The 19530-nt window shown below is 33.9% G+C and overlaps 1 long non-coding RNA gene and 1 pseudogene across 1 annotated transcript in view; one reads left to right on the top strand and one right to left on the bottom strand.

Moving 5' to 3' along the window:
* Nucleotides 1-336: 336 nt before the first annotated feature.
* Nucleotides 337-19530, bottom strand: part of LOC143668405 (uncharacterized) — a 141126-nt gene continuing 121932 nt past the window's right edge. Inside the window, exons 2-3 of the long non-coding RNA XR_013168431.1 lie at nt 1605-1657; nt 337-502 (exon numbers count right to left, since the gene is read on the bottom strand). This is a non-coding gene — a long non-coding RNA (uncharacterized LOC143668405). The remainder of the gene's footprint in view (nt 503-1604; nt 1658-19530) is intronic.
* Nucleotides 6075-19530, top strand: part of LOC143668543 (tissue alpha-L-fucosidase pseudogene) — a 53657-nt pseudogene continuing 40201 nt past the window's right edge.

A 19530-nucleotide genomic window follows, 5' to 3' on the forward strand; every position in this document is an offset into this window, starting at 1 on the left:
CAGCAGAGCTCTAGTTGTGTGTTTAGCAAACATTTATACAGTGCCTACAAGGCACCAGTCACTGTTCTTAGTGACATTCTACAAGCATTAGCATGTTTACTCCTTAGAACAACCTTGTAAGGACAGCACTGCTATTACCCTCATTTTTACAATAGAGATTAAGGTAAACTAACTTGCCAAGGTCAACAGCCTAAGAGCAAGAGAGCCAAGATTATTAACTCAGGCAGTCTTGGGTCAGGAGGATCTATATAGATCTATTCTATGATGCCTTTCAGAAAATTAGGGCAGTTAGTCTCTGATAGTCCCCCCAAACTTACTTCATGCTTAAAGTTGCATCCATTGGCACTGAGAGCGGAAATATTTTTCTTTAGTTTAGACTGTGGTAACTGTCACGGAGATGTATCCTTTTTGTCTCATGCTTTATTCTTTGTTCTCCTCAGAAAAAGGTCTCTAAGTGTCATAGAGACTTTACTTTGTGCCTTTGCTGGTAACAGTCCCAGAGCTACAGAAATATGAAATGTAGTCAGTAGAGGTGGCTGTGCAAACTGTGAAGAAGTAAACAGACACTGGCAACCATATTGGGAATTTGGTACTAAAGTATCCAAGAATATTTCAGATTTCAGATAGTCTCACTATAAAGTCAAGGTAGAACGCACTACTTCATATTACTTTTATTCTACTATTTTAAAAATAATCATACGAAGCTTCATTTTATCATAGCTTAACTAATATTCTTTTTTATTATTGTTTGAAACTATTAGAAGACGTATGGAAAGAACACGCTTTTAAAGCTTGGAAAACAGAGTCCTTCTAACCTACACAAAGTCCTGCTTTTCCTAGGAATGTTAAGTTTGAATTTGCTTTCAGTTTTGTAATAGTAATGATTGCCTTACAAGTTAAGTAGGTTAGATGGGAGCTCTATGGAATTTGCTTGAAGGCAGATGGATACCCAGCTACAAAATTTAAGGATTAAGCAGAGAAAGATTAGATGGGCATGGGAAATATGAAAGCAAGCCACAGAAAGGCAGAAACCAGAAAAACAAGCTGCTAATGGTAATGAGTGTCCTTTCAGTTATAATTACCTGGGGGCTTTCTAGGGAAGCTGCACAGAAATTCTGTAGAACTGCTGCTACACGGTTTAATTTTTTCTTATTCATTAATTCAGTCCATTCAAATGAATATCTAGTGTGTGCTATATTTTCATTATTTCTAGTGTCTGTGCATGGCATTATCATATATTGATGAAGTATACCGACTCAGGAACCAACTTCCTAAGTTTAAATGCTAGCCCCACTACCTACTAGCTGCATGAAATTGGGTGAATTATTTCAACTCTCTCTGTCTTGATTTTCTCTCACACAAATTTGGTATAATGTTAATTATGGGGTTGCTGTGAAGAGTAAGTTAGCAAATACATGGCACGTGTTTAAACAGTGCCTGGCACATATTGGAATTAATGGGTTTTAGCTAATATTATCATTATAACTATTATGAGAAGCAAGCTGGCACCAGCAGGGTCTCTTACTTCAAAAGTATTAAGATGAAATTAGCTATAGACAAACATGAAAGAGCACTTAACAAAGGCAAACTTGTATGTGACTTACTGAAGATTGGCCTGGAGGGACTTTAAAGCTTTTCACACAGGAAGAGAAAGACCCTGTAGATCAAGGGGGTCAGAGGTGTGTGTTAATTTAGGTCTTGTAAGATGGGTATGACTTGAACATTTTGCTGTCCTCATTTTTTGGACCAATCTAGTTTCTTAAAAATATTTTTCATTGAGAAATCTTCACACATACACACAGTCCATACATGGTTAAAGCCAATGGCTCACAATTCATGACATAGTTGTATATTCATCATCATGATCATTTTTAGAACATTTGCATCACTCCAGAAAAAAAGAGAAAAAATTGATACATCCCAAACCCTTTACTTCTCCTTTCATTGACCACTAGTATTTCAATCTACCAATTTATTTTACTGCTTATTTCCCCTATTACTTATTTGCTTTTTATTCATATTTGGTTTTTTATTTTTTTTTATTTTGCAGTTTTCGTTAAAGCTGTATTGATATTGTGTTTAGAAATGTTGAAACTTATGTGGTGTCAAATAGGTCTAGGAAGGCTTGAACCTCTAGAAATACAGCCAGTGATTATTACTGACTGGAACATAACTTTGACCTGTTACAGACAGAGAGACTGAAAGCACTAAGCACTTAGGGTATTAGCCCCGAACGAAGAAAAGTTTTGCTGTGTTTGTTTGTTTTGTGTTTTCCCCAACGTATCTGAAAGTGAGCGTAGAAATAACCATATGATAATAATTAAACAGGATGATGAATAAAGCAAAAATGTGATCCAAACACAGGTAGATAAAATTCCTAAGGAAATGTCCAAATCCTTCCTTATTGAGAAATTAACTATGTATCATAAATATTTGTGCCTCACTTAAGAGGCTATGAGAATAGCATATCTGTCCTATTCCAAGTTTCAGATTTAGTCATTCTCAATTATTTTGTTGTCTACACAGTCTGGAATTAAAGAGCTCCTTCATGTGTTACTATAGAGATATCATTAGCAAATGACAAATGCAATAAAGAGTCAAATGCCCGTAGGCAAGAGACCTGCAAAATCATACTCCGAACAAAGCATAAGAACCAGTGATTGAACTACATAAATGGTTTAATCTACTCTAAACATTCCTGGTGAAGAGAGAATTTTGATGCAGGGAAACACAGTACTGATGCTGGTAAAAAGCAACTGTTTATTCAACTGTTACAAAGTTATGTTATATATGCAAAACTGTGAGCCCAGGGGAGAATATATGGCATTATTTGAAAGACTTTCATTATATAAATGTATTTATCATATGTATTTATTTGTATTTTATTAAATAGCTATTTAACTGAGAAGCTTTTTTCTTTTCATTTCCTTATTTTTAAGTTTTGCCTTTGTTGTATTTTGGAAATGACACCATCTACATATTTTATCTTATATTGTCCCTAGAAAAACTAATATTATCCCCTACACACACTTTTAACAATTTATTTGGATAAAATTGAAATGCAATGAACTATACATATATAAGATATATGATCTGATCTTCTTCAATCTATATATACTATGAAACCATGATCAATTTTAAGATAATGAACATATCCATCAATCCCCAATTTCCCTTTGAAGTGTGTGACCTCACTCCCAGGCTACGGTCATCAGGCAATCTTGGACCTGCTTTCTGTCGCAATGTATTGGTTTGTTTTTCTAGAATTTTATATAAACAGAATAACAGAAGATCTTTTGCCTGGCTCCTTTAACATGTCAAAATAATTTGGAAATTCAATGACATTTGAATTTGAATCTATTGTTTGTTCCTTTTTTTATTAATTAAAAAAATTAACAAAACATTTAGAAATCATTCATATTTGTTTTTACTCACCTGTCCATACCCTGGATAAAAGGAGCATCAGATACAAGGTTTTCACAATCATACAGCCACATTATAAAAATTACATCATTATACGATCATCTTCAAAAATCAAGGCTACTGGGACAAAGCTGAACAGCTTCAGGTACTTCCCTATAGCCACTCGAATATACCATAAACTTAAAAGGGATATCTATATAATGAATAAAAACAACCTCTTGACTCTGTTTGAAGTTTCTCAGCCACTGAAACTTTATTTTCTCTTATTTCACTCTTCCCCCATTTTGTTCAAGAAGGCTTTCTCAGTCCCATGATGCTGGGTCTTGGCTCATCCCAGGAATTCTATCCCCTATTGCCAGGGAGATTTACACACCTGGGAATCATGTCCCACATAGGAGGGGAGGACAGTGACTTCACTTGCCAAATTGGCTTAGAGAGAAATGCCACATCTGAGCAACAAAAGAAGTTCTCTGGGGATGACTCCTAGGCATAATTTTAAATAGGCTCAGCTTCTCCTTTGCAGGGATAAGTTTCATAGGGGTGAACCCAAGATTGAGAGCTCAGTCTATTGATTTGGTTGTCCCCACTGCTTGTGAAAATATCAGGAATTCCCCATATAGAGAAGTGAAATATTTCCTCCTTTCTCCCCAGAACCGCAAGGGGACTTTGAAGATACTTTTCTATTCACTGCCTCTATTACTCTGGGATATATTGGCACATCACACTAACTTGAACAAACCAACAAAATCTCACACAGTCTTCAAGATTCTGTGAATTTATGGTGCTCAGCGAAATTGACCATCAAAGTTAAATTAGGAAATGCACTATCCAAAATATGAATTTTGCACCAAATAAACATATCTTCCTTTGGTCTCACACAGAAGTTGAAGTTTTAAAATATGGACCATATCATTCTTTGCTCTGTATTCTGACTTACCTTAGATTAATCCAGTTTTAAGAGAATAGAGCAAAATTTTAGGAATGACAAAGACTTTAGACATAATTGGTTCTATGCTTTTCATTTTACAGGTAGAATCTAAAGGCCAATTAGTAAGCCTATTAACAAATACTTTTTGATTACTTACTATGTACCAGCCTCTATTCTGGGTGCTGGAGAGTCAACATTGAACAAGACTTAGATATCCCTTGCCCTCAATGGGGTTTATATTCCAGTAGGGAAGACAGCAAATAAACAAGTAAATACATGAATAAATAAAATAATTTCATGTACTGATAGGTGGAAGAAAATAAAATCAGGTGTTTGTGAGAGTATGTCTGGTGAGGAGCTACATCCTCATTGAGGGGAGTCAAAGACGCTCTTTCCGAGGAGGTAACATTTCAGTTGAAATATGAGTGATGACAAGGAGACAGCTGTGGAGAGATGGGGAAGGACTGTCATATAAAGCAAAAGACACAGTACATGTAAAGGCCTTAAGATGCAATCAGTGAAAAAAAAGGATTGGCTATCTATAGGATAGGGAATAAGAGGAGAATAGAGGTAGATGAAGTCCAGTGGGAAGGGAAAGAGAGCTTTTGCTGGACTCCTTAGACCTCAGAAAGGAGGTTGAAATTCATTCTGGTTGTTGTGCATAGTCATAGGTCAATTCTTAAACAGTAGTGTGACAAGATCTGCTTGAAGCTTTAGAAAGATCACTGACTGGATGTGGTAGATTTAATCACGTACCCCAAGAAAAGTCCTGCTCTTAATCTTAATCTGAGTACCTGTGTGTGAACCCATTTGTAAATAGGACCTTTGAAAATCAGTTTTATGTAGATCACTTGTAAATAAGATTTTTAAAGATCCTAGTTGGCTGTGGCCAAATAAATCAATGTGGTCCTTAACTCATGTTACTGGAGGCCTTATAAAGACAGGAAGTTTCATTGAAATCAGAAAAAAAATTTCAGGAGGAGACCTAGGACATTGCAATGTGATAGAAAACAGAGCCGCAAACCAAGGAACCTCAAAGATTCTGGCAAGCCAGTACTAGCATGCTACTAACTCCAAGAGAAAACATGATGTTTGATTTATATCAAACTATGAGACAACAAATTCTTGCTGCTTAAGCCAACTCAAAGTGTGGTATTTGCCATAACTGCCCTGACAAACCAAGATACTAAATGTGAATGGCAGACCACATGGGGCAAGATTGGAGGCCGAGAAACCAGGCTAGGATAGTAGCCCAGGCATGAGATATTGGTCATTTAATCTAGGACTATAGCAAAAGAAATGGGGAGCAGTGGAAAGATTCTGGATACATCTTGGGGATCAAGCCATCAGTTCCTACTGATAAATTGGATGTGAAGTGTGAGAAGAAGAAAAAGGAACTCAATAAGGACTCTTACATTTTGATCTAAGCAACAAGGAGAATGCTTGAGTCGTTTATGGAACTAGGGTAGGTTTGGGAAAGGGATAGGAGTTATAGTAAAATTAATGGAAGTAATAATTCTAAATTGGCCAAGTTAAGTTGAAATGTCTATTAGACATCCAGGTAGAAATGTTGTATAATTTAATATATGAATTAAGAATTCAGGGGAGAAAGTATGGCTGTTAATAAAAATTTGAAAAAGAATAGTACATAGATGGTGTATAAAGTCACGGATTTAAATCAGATTATCTGAACACACAAGAAGAGAGCATAGACAGCAGAGAGATGAGTGCTGAGAACAGAAGCCAGAGTACTACAGCATTTAGAGGTCCAGAGGTGGAAAAGGAGCTGGAGAAGACTAATAAGAAGGAGCCACAATCAGGTAAGAGAAAAATTAGAAGCATTTGTGATGTAGAAGCCTAGAAAAAACTTTTGCAGAGACTTATACAAAACAATGTTACTAGTTAGTGGCAGAATTAAGACTGCTGTTGTTATTAACACACTGAAGACAGCAGAGAGCTTAAGATACATTTTTTCCATATCACCAACAGAACTATTAAGTTCTATTAAGAGCTAAATTTAGAGAATTATCTAAGTCATTGTAAATCATAATACATATATATGATACGATGACCACCAAGTTTACCTTGATAGGAAAAATAATAATTACCTCCTATTTTTACTTATTGGCAGTTCTACTGAGTTGTAAATGGAGATTTCTATGTAATATCTCTGTTTTCCTCATGAAAATTCCTGGTTAGCCACATCACCTCTCTGGTTTTGTGACAAAATACTTAACTTTATGGCCGTTATCTGTAGATCTTGACCCTAAAATTTAAATCATCTTGTGTAAAGAATGAGGCAGATTTATACTTGCATTTGATTTGGTACAAAGAGTCAATTCAAAATTTTGCTTACAAGTTTACATTGTATTTGAAACAATTTTAGACCTTCTTGATACACACAAAAAATAAGAATATGCACTGTCATTTCTACCAAGAACTTTAAAAATTAAAAGCAAAAATGAAACAACAACAACAAAAAAAAACAACCCTAAAATAAGGCAAGAGGAGTGCTAGATAGAGGTGCAAGTAATATCCAATTCAATCAATACTTTTAAAACTTAATATATGGAAATATCTAAGTTTTTAAACTTCAGAGTCACCTCTGAAAATACTTAGTGCATTTTGCATACAAAAACACAACCTTCACAAACCCTTCATGTATATTTTTGGCTAGGGTACAAACTTTCAAATATTAAAGAATTAATTCATTTAAAGATTTTTAAACTATAGTATCAGCCCATCTGCCCCTTTGAAGGCCAATGACCTAATATTTACACTTTAATCCTTTACACAAATGACTTACAAAATCTAGGCAGACAGTGAGTATACTTAAAGTGCCAATCAACAAAGAGTGAACTATGTCCATTGAAATATATACACTGGGCAAATGAATTACAGAAAGTCCACACAAAAAAATGACCTCTAGCTACCAGCGTTGGTTTTTTTGGAGAACAAGAAATGCTGAGTCTGGCATTTGTCTTTCATTCTGAGAGATCTGAGCAGAAATACAACAAATGAGTGATACAACATCACCCTCTAATATGTGATACAGGTTACAACTTTGGAAAGCTCCTATGACAAATACAATACAACTGCCCACTGCTACTTTAAATATAACAAAAATGTAATTTGGGAAAATAGTAAAAAATATTCAATTGTTATATCTCACATGTTCTTCTGGGGCCATTTTTAACAAATCAGTGGAAAGATATTTGTAAGGAACAATATGGTGCAGTTAAACTAGGAATTATAACATCAGTTTTCTAAGAAAATAACTTTACTTTTCCAATGTGAAAATTCTTGAAAACATTGTGATGTTTGCTGTATTACATGCAAATTAGAAAAATAATTACAGATACATTAGATTGGGTTTGGAGAAATTATTTTCTCCTTTAACCCACTGTCATATATTACACATATTTGCATATATTCAAGACTACACACAAAATTTTTCAACAGCATCAACTAATTATTTTCTTTAAACAATAGAGGTCAGTTTATGATTCAATTTGACGATCTAGAATTGCATTTGTATCTTTCTGTTTTTAATCCACTATGTTAAGGCAAGTCAGAATTTAACCACATACCCTACTAAAGATTTTTAAATAAACCTTCATATAGATTTATATTAATCTATCTTGATATAAATATCTAAAATAATCTCTAAATATCAAGTATAATATAAATCTAAATATTGGTTGAGGTGTATTATGGTGTTTTGAACCATTCACTGTTTTAGTCATTGACTCTGCATTTACTGAGTGCCTCCAATATGCCAGAAACTGTGCTAAAATTACTAGCAAAATTCATTGTTCCCAATACATAATTATTGAATGAATAAAATAAAAAATAAATACATATTTAACATGAAGTTTTTAGCATGTTTTCATAAAATCCTATATGTGGGTAAATGTTATAGTAGTATAATTACACTACTAGAATTCTGCAATTTGCATGAATACTGGGAAATAGGAAAGGCAAGTGAAATTCAGTTAATTTGAAAAATGCATGGTTGCTTAGTTTACTTGTCTTTGAATTACATATATTTCATGCAAATGATCCAAAATTTAAATTGTCCATCTTATATTCCATTGAAGTTTTGTTATTCTTCAATATTAATATACCATTGCTGTAGATATAGCATCAATTTAATAATGACTTTTGGGAGGGGAAAAAAAAGAAAAACAACATTAGAAAACACACCAATTGCAAAAAGCATCCTAATTTTAAAAATATCACAATGATTGAAAAACTATATGCCCTTAGAGCAAGAAATTATATTACTTTTGTTTTTGTTTTTTTTGAGGATCAAACCGAGGTCTCCAGCATGGCAGGTGAAAACTCTGCCTGCTGAGCCATGCGGCCCACTCAAGAAACTATAGTATTTTAAAAGCCATCTTTTGAAACCAGTATTTTATTTCCATCCAAAAGAATTATATGAGCTATTTAGTTGAGTGCAGAGAATATAAATCTAAATATCCCTGTGCTTTGAAGATCAGTAGACTTAAATTTTGTGAGGGAAAAAGTCTAGCAATTCTGGTGCTTCACTGCTTAAATAACAAATTCACTTGAACCCATCAATTGCTGTCAGAACTGATCAGCTGCTTTTGATACTTCTGAGATCACATACCTATTCTCATATACTCTATTGATTCTGAATTATATACCAAATTCATAGATCACTGTATATTTTGATGCTATGTTCTCAACTTAAAGAACTAAAAAAATAAACTGTGGCTAACGATGTGTTTACGAGCACATACCACAGAAAGATTGTTACACAAACAGAAAAAGCTAATGGATTTAGGGCATGCTTTAATATAATCTGATTCAAATTAACATATGGTGTGCTGGGTGCTGGAGGATAGAAGCCAAGAGATACATGATATGTCAAATAATTAAAGAATCAGGCAGAGTGGAGATAAATTTATTAGATCTGATTCATCAGACTTAATCACAGTAACTACTCCATATTCAATATCATTTTAAATATTGAAATATATGAAAGAATATACAGGAGACTCTTAAAATTGTCCTCTTGTATCTTCAAATTTGCTAATACCACTGTGATAAGTTACTAGACAAAGCCTTTGAAAACAGAAACCCACAAATAATGTCAAAATGTACATGGAACTGGCTAGATGCCCATGATAATTCACTGGAACATGGAAAATGCACAGTAAGTATTTGTTCTATGAATGAATGAGTAGGGGAGTGTCTAGTCTACTCCTCAACATCCTCAGCACACTGTATGCCACAGCACAATTATAAATGTGAATATGCAAAGTACCTGAAGAGTTGCTTGAAAAAATCAAAAGTAAACTTGCTTAGTAGACAAGATACACAATTTATCTGCCCAAAGAACTAACAGATACCAAAATCTTAGAGGAAAATAGTCTTACAGAAATGTTTCTTCTCAGTATTGACTCTCTAAGTGTGCTTCCCTGCATGAAATCTCTTGTACAGCAAATTGAGTTGAACTGAATTTTGTTAATTCATATACTCAAGAATTTTTGTTGAAGCAAGCATTACAACATGATTTTTCCTAGTGTTTTTACCTGATACAATGAGCATACTCTATTTTTTATTAAATATATTTTGTAATATTCTAGTAAATTTACATATTGATAAAGTTTATTCTGTTACAAAATGCCTTGGATTACTATCGATCTATCTTCAATATTCTGTGTTTTTCATAATCCACTTTTTAAAAATTTTATCACAGAAAGTAAACATCCTTAGTTGGAAGAGTCATACGCCTCATTAGTCTTACACTGGTCTCACTCTTAACAGGGACTGTCATCGTTGGATTCAGACAACCCACATCAGAAAGTGAAGGTTAGAGTTGACTTGGGAAGACACCACAAAGCAGAAGCATGAACATTTGAAATCTGGAATTTTGAAACTGCACATTAAGGTGATTTTATGCTTACACAAAAATCTAAATGCACAAAAATATAGTTGAGTAAGATCATGAATTCAGTCTTAGTTTCCTAGATGCTAAAATGAATAGCTTACAATGGGTTGGCTTAAACAATGAGGATTTAATAGGGTAGTTCATGGTAATGTGCCCATTTAACAGATGAGAAGTCAGAAGCACACAGAGATTAAGCAGCTTGCTCAAGAGTACACAGCTAGTAAGTAGTCAGGATGCAATTTGCTTCATAGTCCATGACCTTAACCACTTCAGTCAACTCCATGCCTGAGAGCCACAGATAACTGTTTTAGTTTTCCAACTGCTAAAACAAATACCATGCAATAGGTTGGCTAAACCAAGAGAAAATTTTTGGCTCATTATTCTAAGACTAGGAGAATTCCAAAGTTGAGGTATCCACAAGATAATGTTTTCTCCCCAAAGACTGGCATTAGACTATAGACTCCTTGAGGACTGGAATTATATCTTGACTCTCATTCTGTCTCCAGTGGATAGGATACTGGGCATTTGATAAATATTTGTTAAATTAATGATTTAATAACTACTGCAAATCCAAGTGTTTGCTGAATTAATGATATAAAAATTCTTTTAGACAAGTAGCAATTTTCTTTTGCTTTCCTTCTTAAGACAAAATGAAAGCATTTAATGAAGAGCAATACTAACCCAGTATTTAAAAGATCAATTTACTGCTTTCAAAAGCAACTAGTCTGATTCCTGAACATGGCAAAGTACCACCAGAATTTTTTGAAACTAACTGATTTTTATATCATGTTATTCTGTTCAATAATACATTTAGTTAAAAGTATAACTAAATATGTTTTGATTTTATATATTTTAAGGCCTGACATTTAAAGTCACAAACAAACAAAAAAATCACTTGTTAGACCATAAGAACTTATTTTAGGTTCAAAATATTATCCACATAATTTAATTGTATTCTTTTATTCTAAGAACTTATTATAGTAATAATACTATATATATCAATGCAACAAAGCTACTTGTACAGTGTGAGGTATCATTCTCCCAAAAGCATTTGAGAACGATGAAGACAGTCCAGAATGAAAGAATAAACTTGTCCAAAGTTAAAATGCCAGTAAGTATTTTAGGATGAAGACATGGTTCTTCTAAGTCCATTATCCTAGTCTTCAATTTCAATACCTAAAACTGATAACCTATGAAGGAAGGGAAGATTTACAGCTACAAGCCAAACATCCAAGAAATACATATGTTAAATATACATGTTAAATAAAATATTTCCAGAGCAATATTTCCAAAAAGAAGTCTTATTTTTCTGCAGGTCAAAGGATAACATCAGGAGATCATAACAATTGTGATTTAGTTATACATTGTGAACTAGAAATGCAAGTTTCTCTTTTAGACTTAAAGAAAACTAAGAACTTAACACATTAAAGCTAGGAGAAGAGACCTGAATAAACAAGAGTTACTGCTCATTGAATAAACTGTCTTATACATTGTTTTAGCTTCCTGAGCTGCTCAAGCAAATACCATGAAATTGCTTAGGTTAAACAATAGGAATTTATTTTTTCACAGTTATGAGGCTAAAAGAAAGTCCAAACCAAGATGTCATCAAAGTTATGCTTTCTTCCCGAAAACTGGTGTTCTGGGGCTGGCTGCCAGTGACCCTTGGTTCTTAGTCTGTTGCATGGCAAGGTGCATGGTGGCCCCTCCAGATCTCTCCCTTCTCTTCTGGATTCTGTTGATGTTCAGCTTCCAGCTACCCCTTCTGTGGCTTTCTCTCTGTTTGTCTGAATTTTACTCCACTTACAAAGGATTCTAGTAATAGGATTAAGGCCCACCCTGATTGAGGTGGGCCACATCTTAACAGAAGTAAACTCATCAAAAGGCTCTACTTACAATGGATTCACACCCACAGAAATGGATTAAACTTAAGAGCATGTTTGTCTGGGGTACATATAACTTCAAACCACCTAACATATTCAGCACTTATTATACAGGGTTTGATGAAGTTCAACCTCAACTGATCATTTTTGATATGGTTTCCTTGAAAGATCAGTCTTTGCTAACCAATGTATAAGAAAGCTTTTCAGTTCAAAGTGAAGGATCTGATTTAGAAAATAAAATTAACGTCTACTTCCATTTCAGCAACAAAGAGACTAAACAAGAAAAAGCCTAAACTTGAGTTTTAGCAATCAAGTCACAAATCCAATCCATTGTTTACACAGAGACAGTTAAAGACCCCTATTAACTATGTCAAAGGCCACAAATGATGGCTAATTTCATGTGTCAACCTGGCTGGGTTATGATCCAGTGGTTTGGTCAAGCAAGCACCGGCCTAATTGAGGTAATCCATTTTATAGATGGATTTACATTATTAATTTTGCATCTAGGACTGATTGCATCTATAGTCAACAAAGGAGTTGCTTTTAGCAATGTGGGGAGTCTCTTCATTCAATCAGTTGGAGGTCTTAAAAAAAATTGAAAATTTCAGGAGTCGGAAAAAAATCTCTGAGAGTCAGCTTCTCCTGGGGAATTCAACTTTACCTTCATCAAGTCTCTGACCTATGGTCTGCCCTATAGAATTAGGCCCCAATGTCACATAAGCCAATTCTTATTTAAAATAATATGAATAATAATACACACACACACATATATATCCTGTCACTCTGTTTCTCTGGAGAGCCCTGATTAATTCATCACCTGACACTGAGTTGAATTAATAGAATTGAATTTAAACTCTTAAGAAGAATAGTTTAAAATGTCAGGATATGGGGAAAAACAAACAAAATACAATCATCCAACTTTAAAAACCAAGTAACCTACTGTACAATGTGTGATTATCTGATATTCAAGGTAAACATTAATGATTAAAAATATGGATGATAGGCCACAAATTTAATAACACTGTGACTCTGCTGAGAGTCAAGGTTAGCACTGCTTCTCTAAACAAATTCCAAATCTCACGCATGGTAACCTTTGAAATTTTAACAGAGCATCACTGGCTTGCATTGATTGCTTCAGTTTACATGCCACTGGTCATAGAACTTTGAACTGGCCATTTTTGTTTGGAAAACTTGTAGATATTGTATCTCTCTGAGTTAAACAAACCCTTGGACATACACACATGTTGTTTAATGAGTGTTATACCTCACAAAGGAAAAATTTCACTGGTAAAGAACTGGATGGAATAGTACAGTTTAAACCCAATAGCCTCTAAGCTGAAAAAAACAACCAAAAACTCACATTTCCCACCTTTTATATTGCTATAATTCATATGAGAGGCCCTCTCTACCTTTTTGTTTTATTCTTCAAGAGAATGATTCCATGTGATCTTGAATTAAAACTTATTTGAAATTAAAATTAAGACATCATATTATATCATAAATACATAAAACTGTTCTTTTTGCTTTATGATATCCTTTATTCAAATAATAGAGGCATTTCTTAGCAAATTTTTGGTAATATAGTCCTATTTTTAGTTGAATTTCATTAAGATATCATAAGCACATTTTTACAAGGGAAAATATAAACTCTTGATAAAATAAAGTCATACTTAATTTCATAGCGAAGGAAGTTTAAATCATTTAGACAAAGGAAATTAATTTCAAACATATATTGGTGATAATGTTCAGAATGTTGATATTATTATGCCATAATCACAACATCTTGGAATAAATTTATTTAAAAAATATATATACAGCCATGTTAAACTCTGGCAGTTTTCACTCACATTTTTTTTCCTTTATTGGAGTTTTAAACACGTTTCCTTTTGCTTTTTGTCTAGGTTTTCCTACTGCTTCGGACTGTCTTAATACTTTGGGTTTTTAAAATATTTTCTATAATCTAGTAACATCAAAGTATTATCTTACTTCTAGATACCTTCATCTAATGACATCTAAAGAATAATATGTAGAATTCATACAATAGGCGAATTTCCTGAAGCAGGATTTTTGATAATTCACAACCCATCAAGATTGTGTTGCAAAGTCTGACATGGGGTTAATCATAGATAGACATTATAACTGATTTTTGTAATTTAGTCACGGTATGGAAAGCCAGTAACAAAATCAAGATAATGATAAAGTTAAAATTCACGATTTCTATAAGTGTAAAGTGTCTTACTTAGAGTAAACATGCCTTAATACATTTATACCTTGAGTTCAGAATTCTTCCTAATTTGGTTAAATGGTATTAGAAACTATAAAGATTAGAGTTAAAGATATCAAGAGAAACACATTAGGGCAAATTTTTTACTGCTTCCTTCAACTCATCTTTTAATTTTGCTTTCTTTTCTCCCTTTATCTATGTGCATGCAGTTACTTATCAGTGTTATAAGATTTAGTAAGCAAAATTTAAAGATTTTAAAAAGGACTGTTAAATAATGCTAAAATAAGAAATAACTTACTATGAACAATGAAAATACTTTAGACATCAACAGCAGTTTATTGTGAAACATATTACAGGTCAACCTCAGAGGTTTTTCTTCAAGAAAATGGCAAACAATCCCAATTGCCTTCTCAAGGAGAAAAAATATATTAACTGTGCTTCAAATCTTGCAATGAAAATAAGTAGATAACAGATGTGTGGGTATGTGTCCATTATATATAAATCTCAGCAAACACATACACACACATATGCTTGATTTTATGCTTTTTTGGCTTTATGATAGGTTTCTCTTTTATAAGGTATAAATTGGGTTTGATGAAGAGATGTTAAAGGAATATATCTTGTTTCTCATTTCCTTTGTTATTTTTTCATATAATCGATGATTGTGAGAAAGTCTGTTAGTATTTACTGAGGATAAACACACAGGAAATAATACAAAGAATTTGGATCTATGTGGTAGATGTTAGAATAGATATTAGTATCAAGGCAAAAATTGCCCCATTCCGTCTGTAAGATAACACTTAGGCCAACCATAGTGACAAACCTACTCTTTAAAAGTATCGCCTTGTCTTTTACTAAACTTTTAACACATTCATGAGCAAATACATGATATAAAATCCATGTTCCAACTATATACTTGTTTGATAGAGGCCAAGCTGTGTGACTAGTCCTTACTGTGACTGGAGCAGATTCTGTGGGAGGTCCCTCCTTCTCTCTACACCTCAGTCTAATGTACGTATGTGGTTCAAAAGCATAGATATACATGTTATTCACCCTGCAGAAACTCTAAAGTGAATAAGGCCCATTCGATTCTACTTAAGAATAAAATGGAGAATCTTTCTAGATGAAGAAGTAGGAGGAGCAAAAGGAAATTCAAACGGAATGATACAGGGTGAATATATAGCTTATATCCCTTTGAGACCAGCATCCCTGGTAAGGAAAGCAGGAAGCAAGTAGATGGAAACCCCAGATAGGTTGCAGAGGAAGCCAAAAACAATTTTCTAAGTATTCCTATTTGGAAATTCTGGAGAGATTCACCCCCATATTAGCCCCCATGTCAACATGATGAGGCCCCAGACAAGCAGAAATTAACACAATTACATAGTGGCAGGGAGAATTCTTGTATGATCTACTGCACTGTCTTGTTGATTTATAATCACATCTTACTGGATGAATGAAAAATACTTGCATTCAACTCATATTCCAAGCTCAGAGGTCTGAAGTACAACACTATTTGGTGAATTCACCAGCTACTGTGTCAAATATGGTCCTTACCATAAGTACATGGAACCTTGAATAGGGCATGATGTTTTATAGGTTTGTCCAGGTTAGTGTAATGCCCCAGTAAAACCTACAGTGATTTGAACACTGAATAAAGAAGTATTAGCAAAACCCTCTTGGGGGAATGGGGAGAAAGGAAGAAAATGCAACTTTCCCATTTGGTGAAATTCTTTCAAGCAGTGGGGACAACCAAATCAATAGGCTGAGCCCTCAATCTTGGGGTTCATTCCTATGAAACTTATCCCCACAAGGATAGGCTAAGTCTACTTAAAATTAGGTCTAGAAGTCAACCCCACAGAACCTCTTCTGTTGTTTCGATGTGGCCTCTCTCTCTCAGCCAACACATCAAGTGAACTCACTGCCCTCCCCCTCTCTATGTGGGACATGACTCCCAGGGGTGCAAATCTTCCTGGCAACATAGGACAGAAATCCTAGAGTCAGCTGGGATTCAGCATCAAGGGATTGAGGAAACCTTCTCGACTGAAAGGGGGAAGAAAGAAATGAGACAAAATAAAGTGTCAGTGGCTGAGAGATTTCAAACAGAGTCAAGAGGCTATCCTGGACATTATTCTTATGTGTTATATAGATATCCCTTTTTAGGTTTATGGTGGATTAGAGTGACTAGAGAGAAGTGCCTGAAACTGTAGAGCTGTGTTCCATAGCCATGTTTCTTAAAGATGATTGTATAATGATATAGCTTTCACAATGTGACTGTGTGATTGTGAAAACCTTCCATCTGATGCTCCTTTTATCTACAGCATGGACAGATGAATAAAAAATATGGATAAAATAATAAACAAATAATAGAGGGAACAAAGGTTAAAATAAATTGAGTAAATTGAAATACTAATGGTCAATGAAAGGAAGTAGTAAAGGGTATGGCATGTATGAGTTTTTTCTTTCTCTGCTGGAGAGATGCAAATGTTCAAAAACATGATCATGGTGATGGATACACAACTATGTGATGATACTGTGAGTCATTGATTGCAATCATGTCAAGAATGTTTGTAGGTGGGCGGGCCATGGTGGCTCAGCAGGCAAGGATGCTTGCCTGCCATGCCAGAGGACCCGGGTTTGATTCCTGGTGCCAGCCCATGTTAAAAAAAAAAAAAAAAGAATGTTTGTAGGTCTGTTCATTGTTTATAATATATATATATATATATTAAGTAAAAATATTATATATATATATATATATACATATGGTCCTCATGGAGCTTTAGTTTAGGTACAGGACATTGAATTTTAACATTTTCTTACCCTATGTTGCAGAATCCATGGAACTGGAATAGGAGAATGAAATGCAATAATAACCAAGAAAATATTTTTAAAGTACTCCAGAGGAGTAAAATTTGATAGCATATATAACTAGCAGATTTGGAAAACTAAATTCTAATCATTCTTTTATGATACCTCTAAATCAAAAGTGCAGTACTGAACAATCAGCATCGTTTTGATCATTACACCATCTTGTGTGGTCAGCCTTGTGATAAGAACGTGCTGTACTGTCAGGTCTCAAGCAGAGTGGCACAAAATATTAGGAGATAACAGCCCCCTTGGCAACAGTTTAATCATTAAGTCCAATGTCACATGGAAAAATAATCTAGGGTATTTACAACATGTCTTATTCCAGAGAAGACACCCACGCATATTTGTCTACAGGGTGTTCTATCACAAACATTACCAATCCCAATGAGAGCTTGTTAACCCTGGCTATAAAATACTAACTGTGAGGATTAGAGGTCACATCCCCAAGATAAATAACTCAACAAAAACTAACTGAGGAATCCTTCCATTTTTCCACTTTTGTGCCCAATATGTTCTTGTCATTCTCACAAAGTCACCATTTCTCTTTTATTTCAAACAGGCCTGTAACATTGACTTCCAAAGTCAGAAGTTACTAAGCTTTCCTTTCTTCTTCTGAACCTTTTTTAATCACATACATGAAGAGCATTTCCTCTCTCTGAACCTTTATTTACTTCTGTTTGCTATTCAATATGATTTTGAAATATCTGTCCTTGCAAGCAGGAAATATAAATGGGAAATAACAAGTATCACTTCCCATTGGGCAGCAACCCAGATTAATATGATTCATGGTAATGAAAGTCTGATCCTGTGCCATCAAAAGGGATAGGGCTCATCTTTCATGTGTCTAAAACCATTGTGGGGGGAATGGGACTGAAATATCTATTAGTAAATCATAGCATCCCAACATATACTAGTATATACAGTATATGCCATAAGCTAAGAATGGCATAACCCATATTTTTAAAAGATTTCCCAGTGGTCTAAATGCCATCAATAATTCATCAAGTCAATGGAATACTGTGCCCTGTGAAAAGAAAGAGAAAACCTATTAAAAACACATATGAAAAAGTCTCCAAGATATATTGTTCAGCAAAGGAAAAGCATAGAGCAGAACAGTGTGTATAATGCGCTACCATTTAAGTTTAAAAGGGGGGGGAATGTTGGAAGTGACATAAAAGTATTGACTAGTTCACATATAAAAGAATCTCTGAAAGAATACTCAAGAACATGGTAACACTGGTTTACTCCTTGGGAGGGGAATTTGATGACTATGAAACAGATGTGGAATGGATATTTTTCAGTAATGTTAATTAAGGCCTTTGTAAAATTTGAATCATGGCTATGTATTATTCATTCAAAAATAATTAAAATTAAACAAACATTTTAAACATAAAATGGTATTTTTGAATCTAAGAACTGGTACATATTATTCCACCATCATATTAATTCTAGGAATATACAAATGATATCTGAAATCACATATTTCAAATAACTTCTCATATAGTTCCTCAGAAAAAGAATTCCTCCTCTCCTATTTCTAAAAATAAAAAGCTGCTGCTGAATTTGGTCCATATATTGATTTATCTTGAGTCATACTGGTTATATGGCAGCTGAATAGAATGAGAAACTTCAGCATTATCCTTTAATAATTACTTCTACCTCTGGACTTTTAAAAGTCAACATTAAATGTCAACCATAGCACATATTTTTCATTCTATAATCAAACTGTAAGTACGGAAAGATAGTAGAAATTATGTTAAAGAAATGAAAGAAAAACAGAAAATATATCCATTGACAAAGCTAATATTTTAGCTCAATTGGAAACTAGCCAATGAGCCCTATTGATGTGCTTTTTATTTGAAAAGCCTCTCTAAGATTGTGTAGTTCTCTGAGGTAGATAGCATCTCTTATTCATTTCTGCAACCCCAAGTACCAAGAACAGTGCTTTTCAAATTAGTTCTATAGAACTCCTGGGTGCTTCAAGCAGTGTGCAATTATTTTATTTAATTTTTTTAAATTTAAATAGCTTCAACTGTATGTATGTATATGTATATATGTATGTATGTATATGTGTTATAACCATCATAAAACATATTTATATCTAATCAAATATATGCATTTATAAAAGCACATTATTTACAAATGTTGAAATTAGAGATATTGAAGATAATGAAATTATTTTCTTCCACTGCCAGGGTAGCTTCTTTTTATACGAATTTAGGGAAAATCTCTATGCACACATCTTAACTTCTTGAAATAATGGATGCTTACAAAGCTTTAAACTTTGCAA

The sequence above is a fragment of the Tamandua tetradactyla genome, chromosome 24, assembly GCF_023851605.1.
Source record: "Tamandua tetradactyla isolate mTamTet1 chromosome 24, mTamTet1.pri, whole genome shotgun sequence".
NCBI classification, from domain to species: Eukaryota; Metazoa; Chordata; class Mammalia; order Pilosa; family Myrmecophagidae; genus Tamandua; species Tamandua tetradactyla.